The sequence below is a fragment of the Stegostoma tigrinum genome, unplaced genomic scaffold (assembly GCF_030684315.1).
Source record: "Stegostoma tigrinum isolate sSteTig4 unplaced genomic scaffold, sSteTig4.hap1 scaffold_61, whole genome shotgun sequence".
Taxonomy (NCBI): domain Eukaryota; kingdom Metazoa; phylum Chordata; class Chondrichthyes; order Orectolobiformes; family Stegostomatidae; genus Stegostoma; species Stegostoma tigrinum.
In genome coordinates, this window is record NW_026728547.1 from 796,237 (window position 1) to 816,865 (window position 20,629).

The 20,629-nt window shown below is 42.0% G+C and overlaps 1 long non-coding RNA gene across 2 annotated transcripts in view; it reads right to left on the reverse strand.

The window, feature by feature from the left end:
* Window positions 1-2,156: 2,156 nt before the first annotated feature.
* Window positions 2,157-20,629, reverse strand: part of LOC132209006 (uncharacterized) — a 156,264-nt gene continuing 137,791 nt past the window's right edge. Inside the window, exon 11 of one of the 2 annotated variants that reach the window (XR_009445071.1) lies at window positions 2,157-2,299. This is a non-coding gene — a long non-coding RNA (uncharacterized LOC132209006). Of the gene's footprint in view, window positions 2,300-14,058; window positions 15,292-20,629 lie in introns of those variants that run through there. The other variant, XR_009445070.1, reaches the window with a different exon arrangement.

Genomic DNA, 20,629 nt, shown 5'->3' on the forward strand with positions numbered 1-20,629 from the left:
TAGTTTGCGTGATGGATTGGGCTGTGCTCATGATTCTCTTCAGCTTCTTGCAGTCTTGGGAACAGCAACTGCCATACCACACAGTGATGCATCCAGATAGGATGCATCTACAAAAATAGGTAGGTTCCTCATGGACATGCTGAATTTCCTTAGCCACCTTGACCATTGCGTCGACATGGGTAGACCAGGACAGATTGTTGGTGAGCAACATTCCCAGGAACTTGACACTGTCAACCATCTCCACTTCAGCACCATTGCTGCAGACACAAGCTTCCTGAAATCAATGACCAGCTCCTTCATTTTGCTTATGTTGATGGAGAGACTGTTATCTTTCCATCATGCCAGCAAGCACTCAATTGCTTTTCCTGTAATCTGACTTATTGTTGTTTGAGGTCCGACCTACAATGGAAGCGTCATCAGCAAAATTATAAATAGAGTTGGGACCACACAGTCATGATTGCATAAGGAGTATAGAGTAGGGGCCTGAGTATGCAGCTTTGCTGGGCACCGGCGTTGAGGCTTACGGTGGAGGAAGTGTTGTCACCTATCCTTACTGATTGCGGCCTCTGGGTCAGGAAGTCGAGAATCCTGTTACAGAGAGGGATGCTGAGGCCGAGGTCTCAGAGTTCAGAGAGGAGTTTGTTTGGAATTACAGTGTGGAAGGTGGAGCTCTGATCAATAAGTAACAGCCTGATGTAGGTATCCTTGTTATCCAGACATTCCAAGGATGACTGTCAGGCCAGGGATCAGCTGTAGACCTGTTGCAGTGGTAGGTGAATTGCAGAGGATCAAAGCACTTTGGTAGGTTGGAGTTGATGTGAGCCATGATTATGGTGATGCAAGTAATTAAGAAGGCAAATGGAATTTTGGCCTTTATTGTAAGGAGGTTTTAGTTCAAAAAAGGGGAAGCTTTTTTGCAACTGATCAGGCTATTGAGGAGGTCACACTTGGAGAAATACAAGAAAGAATACACAGCCATGGGAAGCAGTTCAAAAGAGATTCACCGGGCTGATTCATCGGATCATGATTTATCAAGAATGGTTACACAGAACGTCTTTATTCATTCAAGTTTAGGAGAATGAGGGGTGATCTTACTGAAACACAAAATTTTGAGAGGGCTTGACAGGCTAGATGTGAAGACAATGTTTCCATTAGTGTGGAAATCTCAAACTCAGCGACATAGTTACAGAAGAAGGGAACATTTATTGAAACCTGAGATGCAAAGGAATTTCTTCTTTCAGCAGGTAGTGATTGTTTAGAATACAAGAGAATTGTGAAAGGTAGATCACTGAAAGTATTTAAAGAAGGTGGTAGATAAGATTTTTGAAATAGAGAAGTTGAGGGCTCTGAGAAGCTGGTATGGAAGAGGAGTTGAGTCCTGGGGCGGTCAGCCATGTTCTGGATGGTGAGTCAGGGTCGAGAGGTAGAACATCCAGATCCTGGTGCTATTTCTTATGTTTTTGTCTGCTTCCTAGAACCAGTAAGGAGTTTTATTGTGCTACATGGCCAAGCGAGCTACTGACACAGAACAAGACTGAAATAATTTGCTCAATAAAACATTTCATGAGGCTTTTTGGGATAAAGGAAATTTTCATGTACTACTTTGCTGACATCAATCAAAATCTGCTCAATTGAAAGAAATACATGCAGTTCATAAAATTTTATGTTGTTCTTCCCTTCAATGCATCAAGTATATCTTTGTTGTAATTCATTCAAGTTTGTCTTTCTCAGGGACTTAAAATATATGAAACAATACATAATACTGAAGTGCACAGCAGTTATCACAATGGTCCAATTCCAAATTCTTTGAGATGGATCGGGAAAAATATCTGCTACCTGCAGCTTCATTATGAATATATTCAAATTGTCCAGTCCTGAACCATTTCAGACTGTGGTTTGGATGCTCACATCTCTCACTATTTGGATTTTGTTTTGCGAATACATTCTAAAGTGCAGACTGCAGACCAGAACATTGTATTTTTGAAAAAGAAATATTATAAAATTGAATAACTTTATAAACCATGATAATAAAATATTAATTGCTTGCTTAAATTGAAAGGGTTCTTTATCTTGCTCATCTGTTTGAAGCCAAATTATTTGTACATGCTTTCTACAACAGATTGGCTGGCTTTGAAAATGTTTTCACCATTACCTGTATGAATTTCCACCTCATATTTCGGTCATCAAGCTGGTGAGAAATCCTTGGAGATAAAGAGACATCAAGTGGAGATAACTGATTGGGCAGGTCATTTAATATTTTGACTTCTTGTTTCACTGGGGCAATTTCTTCTTTAAAAGCCTAATGGAGAGGAAGCATATAAAATCTGAGAAACGTCCTGAAATTAATGATTAAATGTTAATAAGAAATTAAGTTAAAACTAACATCCTAATATTAAATACAAAATACAAAAGCATCTGCTGGAAATGACATTCAATTAATGAAGATTTCGAGCTCAAAGTAACAGTGTCGATGAAACTATCACAAATTGTTGTAACAGAAAACTGAATTCACGAATCTATTCTTGAGGGAAGGGAATCTGCTTTCCTGAGCAATTCTGGTATCTGACTTCAAATTCACAGGAATATGGCTGACTCTCTACTGACTTCCAAAATGGCCCACCAAGCCATTCCTGGATGGGAAACAAATGTTAGCCTTGCCAGCAGTGCCCTCATCCTGTGAAAGAATGCTTTAAAAAAAGTGGACAAATCAACTCAACAAGGCTTTGAAGGATAATTCTACTTAGTCCTGTTCTTCTTATGTTATGCTATCCATATGCAGAACTGTATTTGAAAATACAATTTGACACCTGCCTGAGGCACAGCATATATAAAGACATCCTGAGGCATCCCAAAACTCAATCTGTTAACCAGTTCCAATTCAAGCCATTAGGAAATCAACCTCTGGATGTCGGGTATGGGTTGCCTGAACAAGCATAAATTGTTCCCTTTTTTTATATACCACCAAGCAAATAGCAGACAATTAGGTTTAATGTGGAAAGGGTTTTAGGTTTTGGTTGGGCAAATCAGGGCAGAACTTATACACTTAATGGTAAGGTCCTCGGCAGTGTCGCCAAACAAACTTGGGGTGCAGGTTCAGAGTTCCTTGAAAGTGGAGTTGCAGGTAGTGAAGAAGGCGTTTAATATGCTTGCTTTTGTTGGTCAGCACTCAATATAGAAGTTGGGAAGTCACGTTGCAGCTACAAAGGACATTGGTTTGGCCATTTTTGGAATACTGCACTCAATTCAGGTTTCCTTGCTTTTGCAAAGTTGTCGTGAAATTTGAAAGGGTTCAGAAAAGATTTACAAGAACATTGCCAGGGTTGGAGAGTCTGACTGTAGGGAGAGGCTGAATGGGTTGGGGCTGCCTTCTCTGAAGTACCTGCTTCAAAATCTTCCCACCACCAGCCTCATCTCATATCCAGCCCGACTGATCCCGACTGATCACAAGGTAAGAATGTAACCACCTCTGAATGGCACTTCTCACAAGACATTGGAAGAAAGTCGCTTAGCCACATAATTTCTTTTTCTGGCAATAGGAGTTTTTAATGCAATAAATTGCAAAGAATTCACGAAAAGAAAAGCATGCTGCCGTTTGACTCTTCAGAAATATGGCAAATCCCAAATTTCCACTGTCAAATCTTGGTAAAAATGGAGTGATGAAAATCATCTGCACACAACAAGGTGGCCAGCTTTTGAATCGATACTATTTATGTAGCTGATCTTGTTCAGTTTCTGGTCAACAGTAACACCCGTGGTGTTGATGGTGGGGGATTCAGCGGTGGTAACAGCATTAAATGTCGAGAGATGATGGCTAAATTCTCCCTTGTTGGAGATGGCCATTGCTTGGCACTTGTGTGGTGCAAATGTTACCTAGCACTGTATCAGCCTAAGCCTGGATAATATATTTGGTCTTGCCACATTTGAACATGGACTGCTTTATTGTCTACGGAGTTGGAAATGGTCCTGAACATTGTGCAGTCATCAGCAAACATTCCCACTTCTGACTTTATAGAAGGAAGCTGAAGCAGCACAGATGTTTGGCCCTGGACACTGCCCTGAGGAACTCCTACAGAGATGTCCTGGAGGTGAGATGACTATGTCTAACAACCACAAAAGTTTTCCTTTGTGCTTGGTATGACTACAACTAATAGAGGCCTTTTCCCTGCCTTACAAGAATCGAAGTCCACCTTAAAATATTCAATGACCCCAACTCTATCATCTTAGGAGGCAGCTACTTCCAATGTCATACAACTATCAGAGAAAAAATGCTCTGCTCATCTGTCCTTGAGTGGCAACTTCAAATTTTGCATGTGTCCCTCGTTCTGCGCTCGCCAAAGTATAGGAAAAATCTTTCTACATATTCCTTGTGAAGACCATTCAGAATCATATATAGTTCAAGGAAATCACCTCCTTACTCTTCTCAATTTCAGCAAAAACAAGTCCAGTCCTTCTAAGATAACAAAGTGTGGAGCTGGATGAACACAGCAGGCCAAGCAGCATCTCAGGAGCACAAAAGCTGATGTCTCGGGCCTAGACCCTTCATCAGAGAGGGGGATGGGGGGAGGGAACTGGAATAAATAGGGAGAGAGGGGGAGGCAGACTGAAGATAGAGAGAAAAGAAGATAGGTAGAGAGGAGAGTATAGGTGAGGAGGTCCTTCTAATCCTTCCCAGTCCTTCTGATCTTACTTCATAAGACAACCCATTAATTACAAGTATTGTTCTTGTAAACCTAAATCTGAACTGCCTCCTTAAATGAGGCAACTTATATTATATGCCATAATTGAGGTACGGCTTCAATGCTATGTATAACTGTGGCATAAAATCCTTACTTGTATGTTCATTTCCTTTTGTAATAACATATAGCATCCATTAGCATCCTTAATCACTTGCAGTTAATCAGAAAGCCTGGTACAAACACCAGATAACATGACAGTCCTAACAGGATGCATTTTCCAATGCTTTCAATATATAGTCATGTGTGTCTCAGTGAATAAAAATCCTCCTCATTTTACCCCAATTAAATCTCACAATAAAGGAAGTACGTCTGAAAGTCATCTCATCCTGAGGAAAACAGACTTGCTCCAGGAAAGCTGCTAAAATATATCAAGAAAAATATATATGAAATGGTTCTAGAAATTTCTGCAACACAAATATCAAAGGAAACAATAGTTTGATGAACACACTGTTAAGTGTTGCACTTGCACATCACATTTTGGAAAACAAACAACACTGATTTTCTGCTTTTTTAAAAAAAGAATGTTGAATGTCTTCATTATGCAGCACTGCAGTGAACTGAAAAAGGTGTAGACTTTTAACCTGCAAAGAAAGTCTGTGCAGAAGTTAAAACAAACAAAAAAAAAAGCCACTTCTGCCCTAAAAAGACAATATTACATCACAAAAAGACAGGGAAGTTGGAGAATGCAGCATCATGCTACCTGCAGAGATCAAGTTTTGTCTGTGTCATAAAAAACAAAAGAACTGTGGGCACTGTAAATCAGGAACAAAAGCAGAAGTTGCTGGAAAAGCTCAGCAGGTCTGGCAGCATCAGTGAAGAGTGAGATCTGAGGAAGGGTCACAGGACCCGAAACGTTATCTCTGGCATTGTCTACGTCAGAGTGAGTTATGTCTATTGCTTCAGCAAAATCCAACCAACTTTGAATGAAAATCAATGCTTAAGAAACATCCAAAACATCCGCTGTACCCGTTGTGGCTTCCTCTGCATTGGGGAAACGATGCGGATGCTTGGGGACTGCATTGCAGAACACCTATGCTCAGTTTGCAAGAAACAACTGCACCTCCCAGTCACGAACCATTTCAACTCCCCCTCCCAATCCTTAGATGACATGTCCATCCTGGGCCTCCTGCAGTGCCATAATGATGCCACCCGAAGGTTGCAGGAACAGCAACTCATCGTCCGCTTGGGAACCCTGCAGCCCAATGGTATCAATGTGGATTTCACAAGCTTCAAAATCTCCGGTCCTCCCACTGCATCCCAAAACCAGCCCAGCTCGTCCCTGCCTCCCTAACCTATTCTTCCTCTCACCTATCCACGCCCCCCACCTCATGCTGCACCCCCATTTCTTACCTACTAACCTCATCCCGCCCCCTTGACCTGTCCAGCCTCCCCAGACTGACCTAACCCCTCCCTACCTCCCCACCCATACTCTCCTCTCCACCATCTTCTCCTCTATCCATCTTCAATTCCCCTCCCCCCTCTCCCTATTTATTTCAGAACCCTCTCCACCTCCCCCTTTTCTGATGAAGGGTCGAGGCCCGAAACGTCAGATTTTGTGCTCCTGAGATGCTGCTTGGTCTGCTGTGTTCATCCAGCTCCACACGTTGTTATCTCGCATTCTCTAGCATCTGCAGTTCCCATTATCTCTCTAAAATAAAGGCTGATGTCTTTCAAAACCCAATGTCAGATTTTGCAGGTCGTCCTTACCCTGAAAAAATACCAAATAGGCATAAAGAAGAAAACTGGAGGTGAAACCATTCAAAAAATTTTCATTAGCATAACAAATGTTCAAACTGTAAAAGCAGGTTAAGCACCTGTACATAAGGAAACTGTACTCAAATTTTACACAGACACTTAGAGCTAACAAATGCGAGAAACCAATATCCATTTCTTTCTGGATTGCCAGTTTTGCTGTTGGGAAAATAGGCCTCTACTGAGCAATGTAAATTCAAACAAGATAGCAACCTCTCAGAACTCAACACTCACAGTCGTAGAGTTCTGTTTTCACAGGTTGGAGTATAATAGGGTAAAGTACAATACACCAAATCTTCTTTGGCACCTTATCCTTCCATAGAGCTGCTTTTAGTAGATGCGCACAGAATTCATTTTATACACATTTAAAAGTTTCTTAGTTCAAGAGGCCAGTTCCAGCACTTTGACTTGCATCTTCTTCATCATCACAACAGAACAAAATAAAAACTCACTCTTTGTAAGTCACGTTTTCAATTTTTAGTGACAAGGTGAAGTGCGAGAACTGCTCACTTGATGTTAAAATGTCCTAAGTATGTACCTATATATTTCAATTCTGTGAAATAGGTGGAATGAGTTCGAGAAAAGGATTAATTTTGTTGCTCTGGGAGAGAGCTGGTACAGATAAAATAGGCTGAATGGCCTCCTCCCATGCTAAAAATGTCCATAACTGTTCTTGGCCCTGCTAAATTGAAGTGGCCATCCTTTCATTATGACTGTGAGACGCAGCATGTTACGATAGATGGCATAATGGAGAAATCCTTTGTTATTAATGAACTTTTCAGCACTAGGCATCCTTTCGAAGTCAAATGTTCGACATATACCTGTTGCACTGACTTGGTTCCAAACACTTACAATATGGAGGTGCTGGTGTTGGACTGGGATGGACAAAGTCAGAAGCCACATGGCATCAGGTTATAATCTGACAGGTTTATTTGAAATCACACAAGCTTTTGGGATGCAGTCCCTTCATCAGGTGCAGTCAGAGAGGAAAACACACAGACACACAATTTATAAGCAGACAGATCAAAAGATCATACAACTGGTGTGAGTGGAGTGTCAGATAATAAGTCTTCATCCAGGATGTCTGTTTATTTGCAGATGTTTTGTTGAAGAAACACACAACTTGTAGTTACAGTCAGTGTGGTATCTTATAAATTCCTGCTTTGGAAATAAAGCTTAAAACTCTAAGACAGATTCTGAACACAAGCCTCTAAACTACAAGTCAGAGTCTGACCTGAGATGTCACCTTTTGTGCATTCCTGTTGCGCTGCCTGATTATCATGACAGCACAGCACTGACATTGTCTTTATAAACACTTTACTTGCCTCTAACACTCTTGGTCACCTGTAGAGAGTTATTATCTGACACTCCACTCAGGCCAATTCTATGATCTTTTGATCTTTCTGCTTATAAACTGTGTGTCTGTGTGGTCACCTCACTAACTGCACCTGATGAAGGGGCTGCACTCCAAAAGCTTGTGTGACTTGAAATGAGCCTGTTGGACTACAAGCTCGTGTCATGTGACTTCTGACTTCAAACAGTTATAGAATATGTTTTCAATCCTACCTTGACTTGATAATAAGACAACTTCCTAAAATTTATAAAATGAGAAATATGTCTAACCCTGAGCCTTTTAAAAAGGAAATATTACAACCATAGTACAGTCAGACAGTAAAGACAGAAGGAATGATTTAGTCAACTGTGTCTGACACCACACAATTAATCCCCCTGATGGAAGAAAGGTTGGCTGCGTTCTCTTTCTTCAGGAACATCCAGCTAATACCACCTTACTACTGCTTGTTTTATTCAGCTGGTGTTCCATCTAATTCCTTTCGGTCTTGGTCAAACGCTCATGTAATTTATTTAAATTTTCAATAAAATAAATTTAACTTTATATTCCACAATTTGAACATTTCCTTTTAAGGTTTGAATGGTTCACTTTGTACAGTGCACATGTGGTGTTCATAATTGGAGAACATGGTGGGAAAATCAAGATATATTGACAAGCTAACTTCTGCGTTCTTGTCAGTAATGCCCTTTGAACAGAACATGAAGTTGCGGAACTATGTGGAGACAACAATTTAAAACTGGGAAGACCACTGTTTGTGGTCCGACCACACATTCATGCAATCCCTAAAGCTGTCTCTTTACATCTTTTTAATACTGCCTACCTGTCTCTTGTCTTGGCTCATTAGCAGTGAAACCTTCATCTGGAACTACTTCACTTCTGGACCTGACAATTCCAATGCATTCCCTGCTGGAGTTCCACATTTGCCCATGGCATCTAAAACACTCTAAGGCTCAGGGTTAGACATACTTCTCATTTTATAAATTTTAGGAAGCTGTCTTATTATCAAGTCAAGGTAGGATTGAAAACATATTCTATAACTGTTTGAAGTCAGAAGTCACATGACACCAGCTTGTAGTCCAACTGGTTCATTTGAAATCACACAAGCTTTTGGAGTGCAGCCACCTTCACCAGGTGCAGTTAGTGAGGTGACCACACAGACACACAATTTATAAGCAGAAAGATCAAAAGATCATAGAATTGGCCTGAGTGGAGTGTCAGATAATAACTCTCTACAGGTGACCAAGAGTGTTATGAGGTCATCTAAAACTCCACTGCCTGAGTCTCATCTTGAAACAAATCCTATTCTCCGTACTTTCTAACTCACTGATACTATTAACAGTAATTTTATTAAATTCTCATTTTTGTTTACACATCGTTCCTTGGCTACGCCTATCGCTATTTTGGTAATCTCCACCAGTCCAACCATACTTCAGGATATCTGCACTCGTCTAATTATGTCCTCTTGCCCACTCTTGATTTTAAATGGCCCACGACTGGTTGTCAAACATTTAATTGTGTAGGCGTCAAACCCAACAAGAGACTTCCTCCACCTCTTAGCCGCTGTACCTTTCCTCTTTTAAGGCACTTTTTAAAACAATCCTCTTTGATCAAGCTCTTGATCATCAGAACTAAGAACTTAATAAGGCTCAGTTGTATTCTGGGATCGTTAATACTCCTTTCAGATGCCTTCAAAACTTTGCCTCCATTAAAGAGATATAAAGTGGTTGAAGACATTGCACAGCAGACGGGGATGAATTGGGGAGTTATTTCAAAGAGCTGTGATATGCCAGAAGACCTCCTTCCACACGCCAACTCTGATTCTACGTAACAAAAATGATTTTCAGACTTGGGAAGAGCCTTCAAAAATGTCACTGGTAACCAGCTTTTGGGCAGAGTAGAGCTGCTGAGATGATAGACCAGGAAAGAGGGGTACCAGTACTGATAATATGCTGAACACAATCAAATTTTGAGGTTGTAGAATGATGTGGTCTTCAGCATTTTTGAAACTTTGACCCTTTTCCTTCCTCTTCACGGAGCAAGTCAAATAGCGGCAGCACAATGTTGCATGGCTGCTCAAGCCTGCTCCACCGTTGATGATGATTGTGGCTGGTCTTCTCCATCAATTAAACTTTTGCTCGTATCTCATCCTCTTTTCAAAACATCGGTCTATTCACGTGTAGTATCCCTCTCGCTAATTTAATGAGAATTCATTCCAATCACTGAACTCCTAACGCTGACCCACCCCAGATCAAAAAATTCAGCTGAGATCAGGAACTTATCTAACCTGTATGGCTGAGCTGGCTTTTAAAAAGTTTGCCAGTGAGAGAGTCCCAGTTAGAAACATTCATTCAAAAAAATACAATTGCATGGATTACTCTACAATCCTAAACTCCATTCAAATTCAGTTGGCTGAACGGTTGGTTTGTGATGCAAAGTGATGCCCTGCAGAGAGGGCTCAATTGCCACACCAGTGAGCTGACCACAAAGGATCTTTGCCTCAACCCCTCTACTTGCCCGAGGCATGGTGATCTTCAGGTTAAATCATAACCAGTTGTCTCTCTCTAAGGAGTGGCCAAATGGCGTGCTAAGACTTTACCTTTAATCCTGATAACATAGCAACAAGCAGATAACTCAGCTGATGTCACTGACTAATAGAATCCTCAATTATACTAATATTACCGATGTGATATCATCAGAAGGCATGCTCAACTAAGTTTTAATTTTCAAATTAAGTTAACAACCATTCAATCAATATTACTTAAGTACTCATATTACTGATCATCTCGATACAACATTGCGGTTACATCTGTTCATAAGTGAAGTGTAATGTAATTGCACTTAGTCTGGTTTTATCAATGTGATCCTGCAATGAGTCAATAAGCAGGTCACCCACAGGTTGCCAATCAGTGCGGACCCCCTCAGCTGTTATCACGAGCCTCAAGATCATCCAGAGCTTTCTGCAGTTCTTGAAGTTTCTCCAATGCCTTTTCCACCTGTTTCTGCCAGTTGCTTGCATGGGTTTTCAATTGCTCCCAATTTTCCTTCACTTCTATTGACTGTTTGAGGACAGCTTTGGCAATTCTCTGGGCTCTCTCTTCCAGGTTAGGTTCTGGAAATATGAAATGCAAATAATTTATCAACTATTCATGACTTTGATCGATGGAACTGAAGTTTTCTTTCGAAACCCCTTTCCTTTAAAAGGTCTCTCTGGACTTTAGCCTGAAATTGGGAATATATAGTATAAGACTAAAGATTTTGTTACAGGCACATCAATGATAAATTCTGTAATGAGCTAGCAGGTCACGGAGCCATTAACAGAGAATCTCAGAGAACCAATACAAAGCCAAATAAAATTGTGCAGATATTTGAAATTTATGACTACCAAGGAAACTTTAAAAAAGGAAAAAGATTAGAGTGACTAAATGGGTAAAATTCTCAACAAAAGATTTGACATATCCTTTCAGGATATCTTTCATAGCTATTAAAACAAACATCCAACACAAACCAAGTTTCATCTTTCAGGACTGGCAAGTTAGAATGATAAACCCGAAGTCTACCCTGCACAATTCGCTCTAGAACTCACTCAATGAGGTTGTTACATGATACAGAGATAACAAAGTGTGCAGCTGGATGAACGCAGCAGGCCAAGCAGCATCTTAGGAGCACAAAAGCTTACATGTTGGGCCGAGACCCCTCATCAGAAAAGGGGGAGGGGGAGAGGATTCTGAAATAAATAGGGAGAGAGGGGGAGGTGGATCGAAGATGGATAGAGGGGAAGATAGTTGGAGAGGAGACAGACAAGTTGAAGAGGTGGAGCTAGTAGAGGTGAGTGTGGGTGGGGTGGTAGGGAGGGGATAGGACAGTTCAGGGAGGACGGACAGGTCAAGGGGTGAGGTTAGTAGGAAGGAAATGGGGGTGTGGTTTGAGGTGGGAGGAGGGGATAGGTGGGAGAAAGAACAGGTGAGGGAGGCGGGGACGAGCTGGGCTTGTTTTGGGATGCAGTAGGGGGAGGGGAGATTTTGAAGCTTGTGAAATCCACATTGATATTATTGGGCTGCAGGATTCCCAAGCAGAATATGAGTTGCTGTTGCTGCAACCTTCGGGTGGCATTGTTGTGGCACTGCAGGAGGCCCAGGATGGACATGTCGTCGAAGGAATAGGAGGGGAAGTTGAAATTGTTCGCGACTGGGAGGTGCAGTTGTTTGTTGTGAACCGAGCATAGGGACTGCTTTGCAGAACACTTAAGTCTCTCCTCGGTTTCCCCGATGTTGAGGAGTCCACAGTGGGTACAGCGGATGCAGTATACCACATTGGTAGATGTGCAGTTGAACATCTGCTTGATGTGGAAAGTCTTCTTGGGGCCTGGGATGGGGGTGAGGGAGGAAGTATGGGGGCACGTGTAGCACTTCCTGCAGTTGCAGGGAAAATGTCGGGTGTGGTGGGGTTGGAGGGAAGCGTGGAGCCGACAAGGGAGTCATGGAGAGAGTGGTCTCTCCAGAAAGTAGACAAGGGTGGGGATGGAAAAATGTCTTTGGTGGTGAGGTCAGATTGCAGATGGTGGAAGTGTTGGAGGATGATGCGTTGTATCCAGAGGTTGGTAGGGTGGTATGAGAGGATGAGGGGGTTCTCTTTTGGTGGTTATTGCGGGGATGGGGTGTGAGGGATGAGTTGCAGGAAATGTGGGAGACATGGTTCTTGACCACTGTGTGTGGTTGGGTGGGGGGTGGGGGGTTGCGGTCGTTGAAAAACGAGGACATCTGACGTGTACGGGAATGGAATGCTTCATCCTGGGAGCAGATGAGGCGGAGGTGAAGGAATTGGGAATAGGGGATGGAATTTTTGCAGGAAGGTGGGTGGGAGGTGGTGTATTCTAGGTAGCTGTGGGAGTCGGTGGGCTTGAAATGGATATCGGTTTCTGGGTGGTTACCTGAGATGGAGACAGAGAGGTCCAGGAAGGTGACAGAGGTGTTGTAGATAGTCCAGGTGAACTTGAGGTGGGTGCCTGAGATGGGGACATATATAGCTCCATTCATATTCACAAATCTCTGTTTCAAATCTAATCTTCTTAAGCACGTACGTAATTTTTCATTGTCAATGAATGTTGTTATGTTGATTGCATAGAGAAAGTGTTTCAAGAGACTGATTGGCCTCATACTTTTCATCCAATTGTATTTGGCAAGTTGACGTTCAGCACTTCTGTAACAAGTCCAATTCCAGTAAGTGGAGCAAATGGCATGGTCAACATTTCAATATAAATACAAGAGAGAAAAATTAAGACAATGGCCTGAGTGTTTCGCCCGATTACAGCAGAGGCATTAACACATACTAGTTTACATTAATTTATCTCTGAATCTACCAAGAAATGAATTCTTTGACAATGTCACGACAACATTGAGACATTTGGCAAGCTCAGGGGCAAGGGGACTGGTTCAGAACTGTACACAGAAACGTAATGAACAGAAACACTGTATGGTGAGAATGGTACTAAAAAGGAAATGGTACAATTTCATCTGTATCAATCTGTAGTTGGAATACACATGGTTTGAACTGGCACCAATGCAAAATTGAATTGCCATTGCGTGACATACCATGTGTTCAGAATGAGGAAGAGATGAAGCTTAGTTATGATTCATTTCATTAAAATGAATCTTAACTAACTAATCTAATTAAACGAAGCAGTTTTACAGACAGAACGCTGGTTTACAAACAAAATCTGCACTGATTGACTTCCAGATAGTAAAATGAAAGCTGTTGATCTCAGACTTTGATTAAACACAGAATTGAAAGATGAAGTGACAATCTTGGATTCAGGATTGCAAACTGACATCGGGGATTAAGCAACTGATAGAGACCATCCATGTAGTTAATCTTGAATTGGCAGCATTACAAGTGACCAGGACAATACCTGCTCTATAAAAATAAGAAAAAGTAGAAACAGAAGACAACTAAGATACAACAAAAATGCGACATTCAATTTGAATTACAAAATACTTTAAGCAAACAATTTTATTTAATTCACATATATTATCTGCAATAATATCCATTTAATATTGGTTCTTCCAAACTGTTGCAGTATTTTGACATTAAAAGAATATTCCATCACAAGTATTGCTTGCTATAAAAATCCCAGCATGTTCTGAAATTCTTAGAATAAAAGTATTTCAATCCGATGGTGCTCCTGCATTATTCATCAGTTCCCCACTCAATGGGTATGTTCAGATATGCAGGAAACTTCCATTGTTCGCTTTGGGGACGGGTATTTACTTGGCATTGTTCTAATGGAGGCAGCACTGACAGATTATAATTTTCTTCCTGTGGGCTCTGTAGTCCAGATTTTTCTCTCCTCCATTATATTGCATTAAAGATCAACAACATTCACCATTTCCTCAGTCTGAGAACCTACCATGTTAAAAAGTGACCAATTAAAGTGTTGCATTGCCTTCAATTTCACAAGGACTGAACTAATCTGCTGCTTACGACACTGATTGCAAAATTAAAAACCATGAATTGATAACAAAAACAGCGGGATTTTGTACTTTCCCTTGTGGCAAGTTTGAAAATGGAGGACATTTAATCAGGTGGAAGGATGGCACCACCTACAATTCTGCTTAGAGCCAGATTAAATCCATGGTGAGAAGACTTGTGCACAACTTCCCAACTTCATTGCGAGTTAAAGTCCCCAATTGAGCAACTGACGTACACATACATCATCCCACAACAACTGGTATTGACTCAACAGTGGGGAGGGGTGTCACCATTAAGAAATGTAACAGGCTTTCAAAGGCATTCAATGTGCAACATCAAGAAGGGGAAGTGGCGTGCTAATGGTGTTTCACTCAATCCTGGCCCGAGATCGAGCAATAATCGTAGGTTGGTTGCCAATGGTAACAGAGATCATCACCTCCCAAGTGACACTGCTGCTTACTACACCTGCTGGGTTCTGGTTAGCCAACCGCTCATGGAAAGTGGCATCCCACCAGGTTTGCCGCCGGTCTATTATGTGCCAGAGGGGAGAAAGATGTAGCTGCCTACGCATGAGAGGAGCAAGGTCAGGATGATGTACCCCTTGAGGGGAGCGACCTGAGGCTGGCGTTCCCCTGAAGGGAAGCTGGTTGGGGCAAGCCGTTCCCTCATCAGTTCTCGAGTCAATGGCCTAGACCCTCGTCGCTTCCACAGGATTACATCCAGAGGCTAAATAGCTGCCTATTCATCAGTGCTTGCAACTACTTCAACTCCGATTCACAGCTGGACCTGCAGGTAAATCTGCAAAACCACTGTCCCAGAGTACAGTTTCTTTGCATAAAAGGCACATTTTCAAGCTAGGAAGTCAAGGTAAACCAATCTCTTCCAACATTTAGAACTTTTGATGTTGGAAATCAGTCAAGTACAAAGTCGCAGCTTATCAGGAACTAAAACAAAGTTGCTGGAATAGCTCACCGGGTCTGGCAACATCTGTGACGGAAAACAAAAACAGCGTTAACGTTTCGGGTGCGGTGACCGTTCCGCAGATCATCAGGGATGTTTATTACTGGAATATTAATTAAGTAGAAACTAAACAAAATTGGATAAAAGGCAGGAGATGGAGAGTGGTGATGCAAGGAAGTTTTCCATACTGGAGGCCTGTTGCCAGCGGTGTTCCACAGGGATCATTGCTGGGTCTGCTTTTGGTTGTCGTTTATACAAATGATTTAGATGAGAATATAGAAGGCCTGGTTATTAAGTTTGCAGATGATACCAAAATCGGTGGTACAGTGCACAGCAAAGAGGGGAAATGCCAGTTTTGAGGAAAGGTCACCGGACCTGAAACGTTAACTTTGTTTTTTCCTTCAAAGAAGCTGCCAGACTTCCTGAGATTTGACAGCAACTTTGTTTTTGTTCGTGATTTACAGCATCTGTAGTTCTTTCGGTAGTTAAGAAGGTGTTTCATGACTCAGACCTTTGAGGAGAAGAGTTGGAATGCCATGTTGAAGTTGTACAGGATATTGGTGAGGCCTCTTCTACACTGTTGTGTCCAATTCTGGTCGGTGTTCAAGGAAGGATATTATTAAGCTGGAGAGGGTTCAGAAAAGAATTACCAGGATGTTGCCAGAAATGGAGGTTTTGAGATTTAAGGTGAGAATAGACTGGGGCTTTTTTCACTGGATCTTAGGAGGTTTCGGGGTCACCCGATGAATGTTTATAAAATAATGAGGGATCTAGATAAGGTGAACGCCAAATGTCTTTTCCCGACTGTGGAGGATTTCAAAACTATGGGGCATAGTTTTAAGATGAGAGGAAAAAGATTTAAAAAGGAAATGAGGGGCAATATTTTTATACAGAGGATTGTTCATATGTGGAATGAACTTCCAGAAGAATTGGTGGATGCGGGTACAGTTTCACTATTTAAAAGACATCCAGGTAAGTACATGAATGGAGGGATATGGCCGAGCGCAGGAGGCAGGCAGGACTACTTTAGTTTGGGATTATGGTCAGCATGGACTAATTGGACTGAAAGGTCTGTTTCGTGTTGTATCACTCTATGACTCTATAGATACAATTTTATTTAAATGCTAGTCTATCTTCTTTAGCATTGATCAAGGGTAGGTTATGGACAAAATAGAGCTTTGTAATTAGTCTGATCTCAGCTGTTTAAGGAGACTGGTGAAGTCTTTGTTGTCAGAAAAGTGGCCTAAAAAGGAAACAAATACAAGATTGGGTTGCCTCTTGAGGTTAACCACAGATCTATGTAAATGTCTGGCTCACATTCAGGAGGACTTTGCAATGTGTGACTTACTAGTGTTTTATACCACTACAACAATCGAATATGATGGATTTGCTTTACAAGAAAAATGGTGAAGGGCTATTTTGTTTCACTTTATAATTTACAACACACTATCAAGGTCATTCATGTATGACAATTGAATGAATCAAATTCCATTTTAGTTGAGGAATCGAGTGGTAATATCAGGTTTGGCCTTTGAAATGACAAGTGTAATGATCCCAGTTGATGGTGATACTGGACAATTCAGATTCCAGGGTGAGATAAATTTTCATTCTCTTTACTGTGGTATTCAATTACTGAAAATGCTCACAAGCGGATGCCTATGTATATTTATAACAGAAGAACACAGAAAATTATTAGATTAAAACCCACGTCTTGTCCTTCTCACTACACACGGTATAGGTGTACAATTCAAACTTAAAACTTGCGCAGCATTCCTCCAGTATAGAATCCAAGCTCACAAATAACATTATTATGTGAAGCCTGTTCAATATTCCTCTCCAGAGAGAGAAAAATGTTTTCATTTTCTATTAATGTCCTCTTATCATTATTTTAATTTTACTTGGATGGATTTCATTTTAACAGCATTGAAACCTTCATTTTTTTTAGTTTTATGAATCACAGAAACTCAGTAAGCAGGTACAGCAGGTATTAAGGCAGGGAAATGGAATTTTGGCATTTGTTGCTCAAGAAAGAGAGTATACAAATACAAAAGAAGGTTGCTGCAACTATGCAAGGCATTAGTGAGTCCACACCTGGAGCCCTGTGTACAGTTCTGGTCTCCTTACTTAAGGAGAGGTGTCATTGTATTGGAGGCAGTCCAGTGGAGGTTCACCAGGATGATTCCAGAGACGAGAATGCGTCTTAAGACAGACAGAGTAGTTTCGGCCTACATTCTCAGGTGTTCAGAACAATGAGAAGGGATCTAATTGAGGGATATAATATGTTCAAGCAGATTGATAAAGTTGACGTGGAAAGGATGGTTCCTCATGTGGGCAATAGAACAAGAGGTCATAGTTTTAGCATAGGGAAAGAAGGTTTAAAGGAATGATGAAAAATTTCTACACCGGAAGGGTCATGAATCTCAGGAATTCACTCCCTGAGAAGGCATTGGAGGGCTGTGACATGGAGCAAATTTGAAGAGGAGATAGAACGATTTTTGAGTTCATAATGGGTTCAAGAATTATGGAGAGCAGGTAGGAAACTAAAGTTGCAGCAGAGATAAGATCACCCACAATCATATCAAACAGCGGGGCTCGAGGAGCTGAACTGTCTTACTCCTCCTAGTACTTAAGTTCATTATCATTTTTGGTTTGGAGCTGTGAACTGTGAGCTGAGAGTGACCTTTGGACTGTGAGCAGCAGCTTATGTGAAAAAAGAAGAAACAATTTGATATTTGTTTATGAGGCTAGGTCTGGAGGTTAATTGCAGGTCAATTCTTCTTCCAAGAAAACTCTGTTGATGAGTCACGAGCAAAGAGAAACCAATATTGAACTGTCTTTAAATCAGAAGGATTGTCCCTGCAAAAGCTACAGGACAGACGTTTGATTGCCAACTGGTTGTCCTCCCATGATCAACTTATTCTAAGTTAAGAGGTCCTCTGTTACAAGTAATAATTAAATATCCCCCAAAGCCTACTGAAAGGTATTTGCATAGCTCAATGTTTTCAGAAACCAAGACAGAAGCTCAAAAATTACTGGAAATGCTCAGCGAGTCTGGCAGCATCTATGGACAGAAGTTAGAATTAACATTTCAGATCCTGTGACACTTAGAAATAAGGAATTCTGAGGAAAGGTAATACGACCCAAAATGTTAACTCTGTTTTCTCTCCATAGATGCTGCCAGATCTGCTGGTTTTTTACAGCAACTTCTGTTTTTGTTTCTGATTTACAGCATCTGTAGATTGTTCAGATTTTAACTTAACATACAATCTCATCTGACTGTGAGATTTTAGATGATGGACAAAAACAAAATTTCTGGAAAAGCTCAGCAGGTCTGAAAACATCTGTGAAGGCAAAAAAGAGGTACGATGTCAGATCTGGTGGCCCTTCCTCAGAGCTGATCAGAAGAAGGGTTGACAGATCTGAAATCTTACTTCTTTTTTTCCTTCACAGATGCTGCTGGACCTGCTGAGCTTTTCCAGCAGCTTTGTTTTTGTTCCTGATTTACAGCATCCACAGTTCTTTCCATTTTAAAGATCATGCAGTCTGGTTAAGTAAACTGGCCAGTTACACTTGATTTAGTTTTTTCCCTTTGATACATTCCTTAATTATATCTGTTTGTGTGTCTTTCTGTCTTTGCTAGAATTGGGGCTAGAATCAAAGAAGATGATGTTTAAGTCATAGGCGTTCGTCAGAATACCTTTTTGCTTAACTTTTTTAAAAAAAGATACTATATTGTTCATGAACTGTAAAATCTTTTGTTTTGGCTATAAACCTGGTGTCAGGTATTGTTATTCACAAAGTCTGGCACTGGCTTTTCAAAAAATCTGATTAGGAAACATTGGGATCAATTTTGAACGTCACTAAATACTTTATATCAATGAGTTGCAAATATAGACAGGGAAGCTGATTGAATACGGCTGTGACTTCAGGTCATAAAATCAGTCATAACATACTTATATTAAATAAATAAAGACATTCCATCACATTCTCTTACCAATCAAGTTCACTTTGATTGTGACATTAATTTCTCTCCGTATTTGTTCTTGATAAAGCAACCACATTGATATTGTCTCTAATTCAGATAAGTGGGCAAGGTAAGGGCACTGTGACAGTCAGCCAGTGTCACTCAGAACAGCGGATGAGGGCTCTGTGACAGGCAGTGTTACTGAGAGGAGGGAGTGAGAGGCCTGTGACAGTCAGTCAGTGATTCTGAGAGGAGGGGTTTAGGGCCGGGAGATAGTCAGAGTTACCAAGAGGAGCAGTTGAGGGCCCTGTGACGGGCCGTGTTACTGAGAGGAGTGGGTGAGGGCCCTGCGACAGGCAGTCTTACTCAGAGGAACGGCTAAGGTCCCTGTGACGGGCCGTGTTACTGAGAGGAGTGGGTGAGCACCCTGTGACAGGCAGTCAGTGTTACTGAGAGGAGGGTGTGAGGGCCCTGTGCAGTCAGTCAATGTTACTGAGAGGAGCGGGTGAGGATCCTGTGACTGGCAGTGTTACTGAAAGGAGGGGGTGAGGGCACGGTGGCGGACTGTGTTAAAGAGAGGAGGGGGTGAGGGCCCTGTGACAGTCAGTCAGTGTAACGGAGAGGAGCAGGTGAGGGCCCTGTGGCAGACAGTATTACTGAGAGGAGTGGGTGAGGGCCCTGTGATGGACAGTGTTACTGAGGAAGGGGGTGAGCGCCCTGTGACAGTCAGTCAGTGTTACTGCGAGCAGCGGGTGAGGGGTCTGTGACAGGTAGTGTTAATGAGAGGAGGGGGGGGTGAGGGCCCTGTACTGTCAGTCAATGTTACTGAGAGGAGAGGGTGAGGGCCCTGTGACAGGCAGTCAATGTTACGGAGAGGAGTGGGTGAGGGCTCTGTGACAGGCAGTATTACTGAGATGCACGGGTGAGGGCCCTGTGACAGGCAGTGTTACTGAGAGGAGTGGGTGAGGGCTCTGTGACAGTTGTGTTACTTAGAGGAGTGGGTGAGGGCGCTGTGACGGGCAGTGTTACTGAGAGGAGCGGGTGAGGGCCCAGTGACAGTCAGGGGATATTACTGAGAGGAGTGGGTGAGCGCCCTTTCCAATCAGTCAGTGTTACTGAGACGAGCGGGTGAGGGCCCTGTGACAGTCAGTCAGTGTAACAGAGGAGCGGGTGAGGGTCCTGTGACAGTCAGTGTTACTGAGAGGAGCGGGTAGGGGCATTGTAACAGGTAGTGCGACTGAGTGGAGCGGGTGAGAGCCCTGTGACAGTCAGTGTTACTGAGAGGAGCAGGTAAGGTCCCTGTGACGGGCAGTGTTACTGAGAGGAGCAGGTAAGGTCCCTGTGACGGGCAGTGTTACTGAAAGGAGCGGGTGAGGGCCCTGTGACAGGCAGTGTTACTGA